Source organism: Gossypium arboreum, chromosome 6 (assembly GCF_025698485.1).
Source record: "Gossypium arboreum isolate Shixiya-1 chromosome 6, ASM2569848v2, whole genome shotgun sequence".
Taxonomy (NCBI): domain Eukaryota; kingdom Viridiplantae; phylum Streptophyta; class Magnoliopsida; order Malvales; family Malvaceae; genus Gossypium; species Gossypium arboreum.
In genome coordinates this window covers 118,335,321-118,350,212 of record NC_069075.1, presented here as the reverse complement: position 1 = coordinate 118,350,212, position 14,892 = coordinate 118,335,321, and positions in this window count along the sequence as shown.

Genomic DNA, 14,892 nt, shown 5'->3' with positions numbered 1-14,892 from the left:
TCGGCAAGTAAGAAGGATACGATTTGGGTTGTTGTCGATAGACCGACTAAGTCGGCTCATTTTATCCCGTGCGTCACGGATTTTTCATTGGATAAACTAGCTGAATTGTATATTTCTCAGATTGTGAGGTTACACGGGGTACCTATTTCTATCGTGTCGGATAGAGATCCGAGATTCACCTTGCGATTTTGGAAGAAATTACAAGAAGCTTTGGGTACCAAGCTGCATTTTAGCACCGCTTTTCATCCACAAACCGATGGTCAATCCGAACGGATAATTCAGATACTTGAGGATATGTTGAGATGTTGCATCCTCGAGTTTAGTGGTTCATGGGAACGGTATTTACCTTTAATTGAATTCGCCACAACAATAGTTTTCAATCAAGTATTAAGATGGCACCTTACGAGGCCTTGTACGGCGTAAATGCCGTACACCATTGTTTTGGACCGAGCTCGGTGAAAGCAAAATTTTGAGTGGATTTGATTAAAGATCTTTGACGAAAGTAAGAATAATTTGTGAAAGTCTCAAGGCGATCGGATCGTCGAAAGTCGTATGCGGATTTAAAACGAAGAGATATTGAGTATCGTGGGAAACAAAGTGTTTCTTAAGGTCTCACCTTGGAAAAAGATACTCGATTTGGCCGTAAGGGCAAGTTGAGTCCGAGATTCATTGGGCGTCTGAAATCTTGAACGAGTTGGTCCGATTATGTATAGATTGATTTTGCCCCTGAACTTGAAAAGATTCACGACGTCTTTCATGTTTCGATGCTTCGACGTTATAGATCTGATCCGTCACACGTGATTAATCCATCAGAAGTTGAAATCCAATCCGACTTGAGCTATGAAGAAGAACCGATTCGTATCCTAGCTCGTGAAGTGAAAGAGCTGCGAAACAAAAAGGTTCCCTTAGTAAAAGTGTTATGGCTCAAACACGGAATCGAAGAAGCTCCTTGGGAACCCGAGAACTCTATGAGAGAGCGATACCCAAACCTATTTACCGGTATGATTTTCGGGGACAAAAATTTCTTAAGTGGGGGAGAGTTGTGACAGCCCTATAGTGACCCTAGTCAGAAAGTGGTTTCGGGACCGCTAAACCGAGTCACGAAATTATTTGAATGTGATATTTATGGTCTGAAATATGTGAATATGAATGTGCGAAAATTTTAAGCTTCGATTTAGTAAATTGCATGTGAATTTAGTCAAAAGGACTTGTGTGACACTTTTGAAATGTGATAGGCTAATCTACAAGGATCTAATAGTGCATGTAATCAAAAGGGAGGACTTGCATGTCAATTTCCCCCTAATATGTAGTGGCCGCCATGAGCATGGGTGGACAAAGTGTTATGGCTAAAACATGTCATAAACATGTTGGGATAATGCATTATGTAAGGAATAATAAAATAAAGAGCATGGGCAATGTGTGTGTTTGTTTCCCCCATTGCCGTGAGTTGAAGGAAAGAAAATAAAAAGAAGTGTTCATTCTTGAACATCCTTGGCGAATAGAGGAAAGAAAGGAAGGGAAGAGCTTGAGAAAATCGGCTATGGTGGTTGTTAGACTAAGGTATGTTTGAAGTTGTCCATGAGATTCATGCATGTTTTATTTGTTAGTTTGAGTTCTAGCTAGCCCATGGTTCAAATCTTTGCTATGTCATGGAGATGGTATTCGCTAAGGTGGGTTGGTGTTGATGTCATTTACATGCTAAAAAAATGAAGCTTTGTAATGATGCATGTGATGGTGGCTTGATGACTCTTGAGTCTTCTTTTAGAATTTTTGAGTGAGATATTAAGTTCTTTGTTTAACCATGACCAAAATCGAAATGGTATGGTGTTGTGATGCATTCGCCATGGTAGAAAGTAGAGGAAAAATATGGTTGTTGTTAGATGAAGTAGAGTCTAACAAATGAGCACATGTGTGCATTAGTTGATATATGGAGAAGAATCGGCTAGCAAGTGGTGTGCCAAGGCGAATATAATTTTGTATATTAATGAGTAATGCATGTGTTGAATTGATGAAAAGGAGAGGATGCTTTAATAGTGTATATATGTGTATTAGCCAAGTTTTGAACTTGAAACAAAATGGTGTTTAGTCAATACGAGTGACCATACTTGTAGAATGTATTAAGTGTTGCAATCGGTCTTAGCATAAATGTGTATGTTCGGCCACATGAATGGGTACATAAGTTGATGTGTATGTTCGGCCATAGGTAAGCATATTGATGGCTTTATCTTGACTTAGAAAACTCGGCTAAGGGGAAATATTAGCTAATATGTTGAATTCGATTCGTGATTTCTTACATATGGGACTTTAATGTCTAATGTATATATGCGCTAAGTGCCTTGAGGTTCTCTTTTGATGTTCAAATGAATTGTGTTAAATTGCTTAATGTGATTAAAAATGTGCATGACCATTGTGTATTTGAGCTAAAGGGTGGCCATATGACCTATTAAACTCCTTGTCATATTCGACCATAAGCTAGCATAATGAGACTTTAATAAGTTAAATTTGTTTGAATTAGCTCAAGAGCTTAGAGGACCACAGTTGGATAAGGGAAAGGAAAAAAGTTATCGAATAGCCGCCGAAATTGTTCGACCACATCCGAGATAAGTTTTCGAGTAATGGAACTTAGATTATGATTTGATTAGATCACGCTCTTTGTATGTGGCTAATGAGCCGAAATTGCAAGTGTGATAAGTGTCTTGTGTTTGAGCTTTGCTAATGAAAATGAAATACGGATGTGTCATGATTTATTGATAAATGTGCATGGTTATTCAAATGATGTCCGGGCTAAGTCCCGAAGGCTTTGTGCTAAGTGACTATATCCGGACTAGGATCCGAAGGCATTTATGCGAGTTACTAAATCCGGGTTAAGTCCCGAAGGCGTTTATGCGAGTTGCTATAATCGGGCTATGTCCCGAAGGCGTTTGAACGAGTAGCTATATCCGGTTAAATTCCGAAGGTACGTGATTCGGGAATGAGCAATCTTGCTGTAAAATTTCAGTTAATACGCTTGTAAAATCCCAACAATGAGGTATGTTTAGTATGTGCATTGGAATAGTTGATTCCCTTCGAATAATATTCGCTCAGTCGAGTAATGAGCTTCCGGTATTTGGCTAAGATGATCCCTTATGTATGAATATAGGGGTTGGAATGTGAAGTAGGAATGATTTGAGAATATGTATATATGGAATTATTCGTTTAGTTATATGAATGCTATACTTCTGATGTGCTTAAATTCTTTGCTCAAAACTTACTAAGCATTTAATGCTTACTCCGTTTCTTTGATTTTCTGTTTTATAGATTTTGGTTCTTCAGCTATCGGACTTAGGATTTTTGAAGTCGAAGTCGCCCACACTATCAAAGCTCCTTTTGGTATATTTTTGGTTGAACTTTGAAATGGCATGTATAGGACTACCCTTTTGTTGTAGGTCATGTACCTTTCGGTTTTGTGTAAATTTGGATAGCCATGCGAAAATGGCTTAAGTATACTTTGATCATAGCATTATAATCGTTTTGTATGTTGTCCGTCGAGAGGTATGGAAATGTTGGTAACGGTTAGTCATGGGAATGGTTATTCATGATCACTTTTGGTATATGTATGACAAACTCTAGTTGATCCATGGAGGATCATGAAATAGGTAAAGTTTACCTTAAAAATAGATGCTGGCAGCAGCAGTGATGTGGATGTGAAAAATCTCTAAAAATAGTAGGAATGTAATTAAATAGCGAATAAATTATGTAATCGAACCTTGATGAATCTATATTCATATGAAAGTAACGAAACACTCATATGAACAGTATATTATGAGATGTTAAAGTTTTCGTGAGACAGGGCCAGAACGGTTTCTGGATCCCCTGATCTAACTTTGGAAATTCATTATAAATTAACCAGATACATTTAGAAGTCATGCCATATATGTATAGATTTCTTTTTGAGTCTAGTTTCTATAAAAATAAACAGCATCAGTATTGAAGCACTGTACAGGGAGATATCCAAATCGTAATGCATGAAGGGCAGTGTAGTCGCACCCTGTAACAGGGGAGACTTTAACTAATAAACTGTACTAATTGGCCCAACCAAAAATTCTAGAAACAAATATGTAGATGGACATGTGAGTCTAGTTTCAGGGAAAAATTACAAAACTGATTTTCGAGTTTCGGAACTCAAGTTATGATTTTTAAAGTGACAGTGACGCAGTTAGCCAACTGCCTGGAAATTTTTAAAATGGACTGTGAAAGCGAGTGATTTAAGTCTGCAAACCCCTCGTGTCCGACTCCGGCAACGGTCTCGGGTACAGGGTGTTACAATGTCCTAGACAGGTCTTAGACTGACACACAACAAGCTGACGCTATGTCCGAGACAGGTCTTACACTAGCTTGTATATCCCGAGGCCGATGCATGTCCCAGACATGTCTTACACTAGCTCTTGTCTCAATGCCGATGCATGTCCCAGACATGTCTTACACTGGCACTCATGATGTGACCGATGCATGTCCCAGACATGTCTTACACTGGCTTACATACCACCCAATATTATTGTATGATTATCCAAGTGTATTCTAAATGTTCAACCGGAAATCTTTACTACATTAATTTCTCAACATGCATTCTCATATTCACAATCATAACAATATAGTTACATTATTGACATACAACTTACCTCGGTATACAAAACGTGAGCGACTATTTCGACTTAGTCCGTTAGCTTGGCTTTTCCCCGGTCTATGTCCGGATTTTGTAATTCTTGATCTAAAATGGAAAAATTCATTCATTTAATCAACATATCAATCTAGACACTTACATATTTATATTTTGGGTAAAATGACCATTTTACCCCTAGAATTTCACAAAATGACCATTTTACCCCTAGGCTCGAAAATCGATTTTTATCAAATTTCCTTATTAACCAAACCTAGCCGAACCTATTTCATACTTATGGAAACTCATAATTTCACACATTTCACACAAATACCACCTACTTTACAAACTTTACAAAATGGTCCTATTAGGGGTTTTCATGAAAAATCCTTTCATAAAAGTTATTTATTTAACAACCAAAGTTCATTTTCTTCCATAAAAACTCAGCAAACATCATAAATTCTTTCATGGAAAATCCCTATACTATCAACCATTTTGCAAAATAGTCCCCTCAATAGAAAGCTCATGCTACAATGGTCCTAAAAATACAAAAATCATCAACAATGAATATGAAAATCACTTACTTTCAAAGGTGATAAGTTGCTGAAATTTCAAGCTTCCAAAAACCCCATTTTTGTAGAAAATTTCAGTGGAGGAGAAAGGAAAAAATGAAAAAGATGATGGCTAGTCACTAAGGTTCTATTTTGTTATACATTAAGTCACCTACCCATTGACCATTTAATTTTATTGTCCCCTATGGCCGACCATAAACTTCTAAGGGTCTATTTTCCCTTTAAAGACCTCCACAATATGATTCATAGTCAATTTACACCTTTAGGTAATAAAACAAGACTTTTGCACTTTATGCGATTTAGTCATTTTTCACAATTAAGCATGCAATCACTAAAATTAATTCACCAAAATTTTCATGCACTCACATAATCATACTATGACACTAAAAGAATGATAAAAATAATTTCTTTGCCTCAGATTTTTGGTTTCAAAACCAATATTCTGGCTAGGCCCAAAATCAGGCTGTTACATGTCTGGTGATGCAGGTACGACACCCTTACAGGATCTCGAGCCTGTTTGGTCTGAGTCAATGACAACCCGACTGGTCCGATCAAGCCACCGGTTGGACCATCAGCCTAGTTTAACATATTGTGTCTGGTTCGACTAGTTTTTGGGTCTTGGTCTCGATTTTGGCTCCCAGGCCCAATTTACGATCTTAGGTCCAATTTTCAAGTTCAATTACCCATTAGGCTAATTGTTTGACTTGAAAATTAATTTCCAAAAATATCATATTAATTTTAATTAATTTGATTAATTTAATTTTACTTGATCAAAATTAATTTCGCAAAAATCACTTAGATTTTCCAAATTAAATTTTCTAGAAAATTCTTAATCAAATTCTCTAGTTGAAAAATTCTTACAACCACCTAATTTAATACCACAACGAATAAATCGACTTAATTAAATTATTTCTGTAACACTCCTAACCCGTATCGTCACCGGACTAAGGTTACGAAGCATTACAGTACAAAAACAAAATTTTGAACTTTCACAATTTCAAACAGATTTCATTATCATGAATCATTTATTCATTGACAAATATATACATACACCAATACTTTCATAATTTACCAAGCCATCATTCAAATTCACAAACATATACATAAATATATATGCATACACATAAGTATCATTTTGCAAAATGTATATAATTTCCATAGTAAACTATTACATAAAATCACTATTCATATGGTCATTTATCAATGTTTCGTTTATAAGTCTTATTAAACAAAACAATCCCAATATTTAACCATTATTTAACCTCAAAACCAATTATAAAACTCATACATTTTCCATGCAAACCGAACTAAACTAACCTATGCATATTCGAACATATGTATGTTTCATTCCATGCATTTCCAAATTTACATTAAACATGCTTAACATTATAAACAAAACTAAATAAACCATTACCAAACATATTATTATAAAAATACTATTCATTTAGTTAATTTACATTTCATTAACCGAATAAGCAAGTCCTTATTATTATATTCTTTTCAACTTTATTATATTGCAAACAAATATACATTCACACATGAAAACATGAATAAACCTCACAGAAGTTACATATTCTAAACTAATCATTCCAATATATTTTATTCAACAAAAACCTAACCGAAACAAATAATTATTTCATAATATATATATATATATATATATATATATATATATGATCATTACATCAATCCACTTTCAAATCTAACATCAGTAAACCCTTTTCAAACATACCACATATATCACATACTTCATTCACATATAATATATATCATGTCAACTAAAAGTAAGTTCAAATCATATCCAAGTATGAACAAATCTATCATGGAAATTAAGCCATTTTCGCATGGCTAAAGTTATACATGTTCAAAGTTGAACAAAATACGAATTAGCCTATACATGCCAAAGGTTTTAAAATAGACTTTTAGAAATACCAAAAGTTGACGATAGTGTGGATGACTTCGATAACGATCCCCGAGCTCGTAACTTACAGCCAAAAATCTATATAACAAAGTAACAAAACACACAGGGTAAGCTAACTTAGCTTAGTAAGTCTTAAGCAAATTAAACAATTCAATAAATAATTAAAACATTCAAACTAACCAAATTATATTCTTAATGTTATACTTCATCTTAATGAAATACATTGGCTGAATATTCACAATCAAGTATATAACACCACATAAATATTTCCTATAAGCCGATTATACAAGATCAAATATTTCATCACATATTCATTTACATGTATAGCCAAATTCACAAGATTCATTATATATTCACATGTGACTGAATTTAAGAGATAAATAAAACATCACATATAACTTATAGTTTAAATTTAATATAACATTACTTATGGCCGAATATGCACATATAAGACAACTTCACATATAATCGAATATTCAAATTCAATATAAGCTCACATATACTTACCTTTTTGGCCGAACATATACAATGCAATTTAGCTCATTTTCACTTGCTCAATATCCACAATAAATTTGAATTCTCATCATTATAGACTTGAAAACAAATCACCGGTATAAAACCTGCTAGGCATAAGCCTAAATCACACACCGGCACAAGGCCTGCTAGACTCAAGGTCTGATATTTATTCACCGGCACTAAGCCTACTAGGCACAAAGCCCGATCAAAGTCACCTGCTCAAGGCTTGCTAGGCTCAAAGCTCGAATATTATAAATACAAAAATTGTTCCACAACATTTCACATATATCAAATCGTATAATATTCTCTGTAACAAATACAAATTTTCAGAGGTTTTGATATCATTCAAATACAACTTAATCACATTAATTTATTTACATATTGCATTTGGCTAACAACTAATACATTATGCAATTTGATTCATCATAGTAAATCATTTTATTGTTGAAAATAAATCATGTTTAATTGCTTAAAGACTTACCTCGGATATCGACGGACGTTACAACTCAGCTATTCTACTACTTTTGTTTTTCCCCGGTCCAAGTCCGGTTTCCTATGTTCTTGATCTATATAATTTCAAATTAACCTCATTTAAACACAATTTCATTCAATTTAATCCAACAACACAAAAATGGGAAAATTACCATTTTACTCCTGATATTTCATACTTTTTACAAATTAGTCCTAATTGTATAAAACACAAAATACTCAAAATCTCATTACATCATAATAGGGCCGAATCTTCTTAATGTCCATACTAGTATGCATGCTTTTCTTCCTTCTTCTTTTTTCGGCAACTACAAAGTATGTATGCTTGGCTTTATTATTATTTTATGTTTTAATATATTATAAGTTAACTTTTATCATATTTTACTTAGTTAACCTTATAAATATAATAACATAAACATATATTTTATGGTATATTCGACCATCACTAAATTAATAGATCATTTGCAACATTAATAATCCATATTAAAAAGCCACTATCAAATCAACCTTTATGATTTAAACTATCAAGTTTTCAACTTACGCGATTAAGTCCTTTTATCAAATTAATCACACAAACAATCAAATTTTCATACGAAATTTTCACACATACAAATTCACATGTAATAAACACGAAAAATAATATTTAAATATTTTACTGACTCAGATTCGTGGTTTCGAAAACACCTTCTAAATCGGACTGTTACAACTCTCCCCCTTAGGGATTTTTGTCCCCAAAAATCTGACCGGTGAATAGGTTCGGATAACGCTCTTTCATTGTATCCTTTGGCTCCCACGTTGCTTCCTCAACTCCATGTTTATGCCACAGTACTTTAACCAATGGAATTTTCTTATTTCTTAATTCTTTAATTTCGCGAGCCAGTATATGAATCGGTTCTTCCTCATACGACATATCGGGCTTAATCTCAACTTCAGTCAGACTAATCACGTGTGAAGGATCGAATCGATATCTAATCACATGTGAAGGATCAGATCGATATATACAAAAGATCGAGACATGGAATACATTGTGAATCCTTTCTAGCTCAGGTGGTAACAGTAGTTTATACGCAACCGACCCAATCCGCTCGATAACCTCATACGGCCCAATAAATCTCAGACTCAATTTGCCTTTACGACTGAATCTGAGTATTTTCTTCCACGGTGAAACTTTCAAAAACACTCTATCCCTGATTTGAAACTCTATGTCTTTACGTTTCAAATCTGCATACGATATCTGACAATCTGAGGCTGCTTTCAAACTTTCACGAATCACTTTTACTTTCTGTTTGGTTTCTTTGATCAAATCGACCCCGTGTATCTTATTTTCATTGAGCTCAGTCCAGTACAAAGGTGTACGACATTTACGACCGTACAAAGCTTCATAGGGTGCCATTTTGATACTTGATTGAAAGCTATTATTGTATGCAAATTCAATCAGAGGTAGATATCGTTCCCACGTACCTTCAAACTCGAGAATGCAATATCTCAACATATCTTCAAGTATTCGAATAATTCACTCGAATTGACCGTCTGTCTGGGGATGAAAAGCTACTCTAAAATGCAGTTTAGTACCTAATGCATCTTGCAGTTTCTTCCAAAACTGCGATGTAGACCTTGGATCTCTATCAGACACAATAGATATAGGCATACCATGTAATCTCACGATCTGAGTAATCTGTACGAATAGGAACAAAGTGAGCAGATTTGGTCAATCTATCAACAATAACCCAAATTGCATCTTTCTTGCTCGGTGTCAATGGTAAACCAGATTCAAAATCCATCGTAATTCTGTCCCATTTCCATTCAGGTATCATGATCGGCTGAAGTAATCCAGAAGGTACTTGCTGACAAACTAAACATTTCGATACAAAGTAAAAAATGTCTCGTTTCATACCTTGCGACCAATAGTGCTGTTTCAGATCATTATACATCTTCGTGCTACCCGAATGAGCAGTTAACCGACTATTATGAGCTTCATTCAAAATCATCTGAATCAACTCTGTATTTTTCAGAACACATATTCAGTTTCTGAATCTCAGACAATCATCAGCATCAACTTGAAACTCTGAATCAGCATTTGAATCACATTGAACTTGTTTTGCTATCACTTCATTATCAACCTTCTGGGCATCACAAATTTGCTAAATAAATAATGGCCTTGCGTTTAATTCAGCTATCATCGTACCATCATCTAACATAGCTATATATGCATTCATTGCACACAAAGAAAATAGTGATTTTCGGCTTAAAGCATCAAAAACAACATTAGCCTTTCCCGGGTGATAATCAATGACAAGTTCATAATCTTTTAATAATTCTAACCATTGACGTTGTCTCAAATTCAGATCTTTCTGAGTCATCAAGTACTTTAGACTGTTGTGATCGGAATAAACATGACATTTCTCCCCGAACAGATAATAATGCCATATCTTTAATGCAAACAAGATAGCTGCCAACTCTAGCTCGTGCGTCGGATAGTTTTTTTCGTGCGGCTTTAATTGTCTCAAGGTATAAGCTATAAATTTTCCTTCCTGCATCAAAACACAGCCCAAACCATTTAAAGATGCATCACTATAAATAGCAAATTCTTTACCCGGTTCTAGCTGAACTAGCACCGGAGCTTCAGTCAAAAGGACTTTCAACTGATCAAAACTTTTCTGGCACTTTTCTAACCATTCGAACTTAACATCTTTCTGTAGCAGCTTCATCATCGGGGTTGCAATCATAGAGAAACTTTTCACAAACCGTCTATAGTAACTAGCAAGTCCCAAAAAACTTCTGACTTCAGAAACGTTTCTCGGAGGTTTCCAATCAAGTATTGCTGAAATTTTACTCAGATCAACCCGAATACCTGATGCTGAAACAACATGTCCCAGAAAGCTAACTTCGTGTAACCAAAACTCATATTTACTAAAATTTGCATACAACTGTTTTTCTTGCAAAGTCTGTAACACAAGTCTCAAATGCTCAGCATGTTCGGTTTCGTTACGAAAGTGGGTCAGTATATCATCAATAAATACAACTACAAACCGATCTAAATACTGCCTGAAGACCCGATTCATCAGATCCATAAAAATAGTAGGTGCATTAGTAAGTCCGAACGGCATAACTAGAAAATCATAATGTACGCACCTCGTTCGAAAAGCAGTTTTTGGCACATCGGAGTCTCTAACTCACAACTGATAATAACCCGATCTCAAATCTATCTTCGAAAACACTGAAGACCCTTTTAACTGATCGAACAAGTCGTCAATCCATGGTAACAGATATTTATTTTTTATAGTCACCTTATTTAACTGGCAATAATCAATACACATTCTCATAGTTCCGTCTTTCTTTTTCACAAATAGTACTAGCGCACCCTAGGGAGAGAAACTCGATCGTGCAAAACCTCTGTCTGTTAACTCTTGCAACTGTGCTTTCAACTCTTTTAATTCAGTAGGTGCCATTTGATACGGAGCTATTGAAATAGGAGTCGTCCCCGGTACTAACTCAATACCAAATTCTACCTCTCAAATAGGTGGCAAACCCGATAATTCTTCAGGAAACACATCTGGATACTCACACACAGCTGGTACAGTTTCAATCTTCTTTTCAGTTACTTTACTATCAAGCACATAAGCAAGATAAGCTTTACAACCTTTTCTCACATACTTTCGAGTTAACATTGAAGATATTACTACTGGTAAACCATTCAGATCATTAGATTCAATCCGAATAATCTCGTTGTTTTGACATCTCAAATTAATGGTCCTTTTGCAATTAACAACAGCATCGTGCAAGGTCAGCCAATCCATACCCAAGATTATATCGAACTCATCGAAAGGTAACAACATCAAATCGACCGGGAAGCATGAATCTCGAATCATCAATGGGCAATTGTTACACACTTTGTTAATCAGAACACACTGACCCAGGGGGTTTGATACTCGAATTACAAACTCAGTAGACTCAACAGGAAAAGTCTTATTGGATACCAATGTTTCACACACATATGAATGAGTCGAACCAGGATCAATCAATGCAATAACACTAGTATCATAAAGAGTGAAAGTACCGGTAATAACATCTGGGGAAGAAGCCTCCTCACGAGCTCGTATAGCATATGCTCTGGCAGGTGTATGAGCTTCAGATCGAACCGCTGTATCTTTCGTCCCTCTCTGACTACCAGTCACATTACCCGAATGTCTGGGTGGTCTGCCTAATACTGACATGTTACTCGATCTCACATTCTGAACAGTGTTTTGCTCGACCAACATCGGACAATCTCGAATAAAATGATCCATCGATCCACATTTAAAACAAGACCGATCATGGAATCTATAATTTCCAGAATGCCATTTACCATAATGCTTACACTCGAGTCTGTTTTGTCGATCATTGCCAACACTAGCAATCGAAGTAGCTCGTGAACTCACAGGAGGTCGCCCTCAATCTCGTCTAGAAAAGTTTGAAGTAACTTTAAATCGACTAGAATTATCTTGGAACTTCTATGATGTTGATTGAAAAGTCTTGCTCAATGATCTTTTACGGTAATATCTAGCTTCAAAATCAGCTTTTCTTTTCTCTTTCCCGAGCTCTTCGGCTTTGCAAGCTCGCTCAACAAGTACCACGAACTCTTTAATTTCAAGTATACGAACCAACAATTTGATGTCTTCATTTAAACCGTCTTCAAATCTTTTACACATTATAGCTTCGGTTGAAACACATTTACGAGCATATCGACTAAGTCTCAGAAATTTTTGCTTGTACTCAGTTACGGTCATACAACCCTGTTTCAATTACAGAAATTCTTTGCGTTTCTGGTCGATAAATCTCTAGCTGATGTATTTCTTACGGAAATCTGCTTGAAAGAATTCCCAAGTCACTATTTCTTTCAGAACCACCAATACTAGTGTATTCCATCAGTGATATGCAGTGTCTCGTAATAAAGATATGGCACACTTTAAACATTCATCTGGAGTACATGATAACTCGTCGAATACACGGATAGTATTATCGAGCCACAACTCGGCTCGTTCAGCATCATCATCATCATTAGCCTTAAATTCTTCGGCCCCGTATTTTTTGATTTTATCTACAAGAGGCCTATTAAATCTCATCGGATCAATCATTGGAGGTACCACAGGTATCGGAGATGGATTATTCGGGGATGGAGGTTGTTGTACAGTTGGATTAGTCTGGATATACTGAGTAAACCATTCATTCATCATTTGCTAGAAGGCTTGTTTAGCCTCCCCCTCATGGCTACTCGAGATAGGTAGTAATTCAACTGGCGCTGTCCTATGCATGGGAGCAGGCGCTACACTCTCAACATCATCAATCACAGCTCTATCGGGATCCATTTACTGTATAAAAGCACATTTTCAAATGTTAGAAGTCATCACACAATCGCAGTATAATTTTTGGCATGTATAGCTAAACTCACACACGCTACGTTAGTCCTAGAATCGACTAAACCGTAGTTCTGATACCAATAAAATGTAACACCCCTAACCTGTATCCGTTGTTGGACTAAGGTTACGAAGCATTACAGTATAAAAACAAAATTTTGAACTTTCACAATTTCAAACAGATTTCATTATCATGAATCATTTATTCATTAACAAATATATACATACACCTATACTTTCATAATTTACCAAGCCATCATTCAAATTCACAAACATATACATAAATATATATGCGTACACATAATTATCATTTTTGCAAAAATGTATATAATTTCCATAGTAAACTATTACATAAAATCACTATTCATATGGTCATTTATCAATGTTTCGTTTATAAGTCTTATTAAACAAAACAATCCCAATATTTAACCATTATTTAACCTCAAAACCAATTATAAAACTCATACATTTTCCATGCAAACCGAACTAAACTAACCTATGCATATTCGAACATATGTATGTTTCATTCCATGCATTTCCAAATTTACATTAAACATGCTTAACATTATAAACAAAACTAAATAAACCATTACCAAACATATTATTATACAAAATACTATTCATTTGGTTAATTTACATTTCATTAACCGAATAAGCAAGTCCTTATTATTATATTCTTTTCAACTTTATTATATTGCAAACAAATATACATTCACACATGAAAACATGAATAAACCTCATAGAAGTTACATATTCTAAACTCACCATTCCAATATATTTCATTCAACCAAAAACCTAACCGAAACAAATAATTATTTCATAAAATATATATATATGATCATTACATCAATCCACTTTCAAATCTAACATCAATAAACCCTTTTCAAACATACCACATATATCACATACTTCATTCACATATAATTTATATCATGTCAACTAAAAGTAAGTTCAAATCATATCTAAGTATGAACAAATCTATCATGGAAATTAAGCCATTTTCACATGGCTAAAGTTATACATGTTCAAAGTTGAACAAAATACGAATTAGCCTATACATGCCAAAATTTTTAAAATAGACTTTTAGAAATACCAAAAGTTGACGATAGTGTGGATGACTTCGATAATGATCACCGAGCTCATAACTTACAGCCAAAAATCTATATAACAAAGTAACAAAACACACAGGGTAAGCTAACTTAGCTTAGTAAGTCTTAAGAAAATTAAACAATTCAATAAATAATTAAAACATTCAAACTAACCAAATTATATTCTTAATGTTATACTTCATCTTAATGAAATACATTGGCTGAATATTCACAATCAAGTATATAACACCACATAAATATTTCCTATAAGTTTATT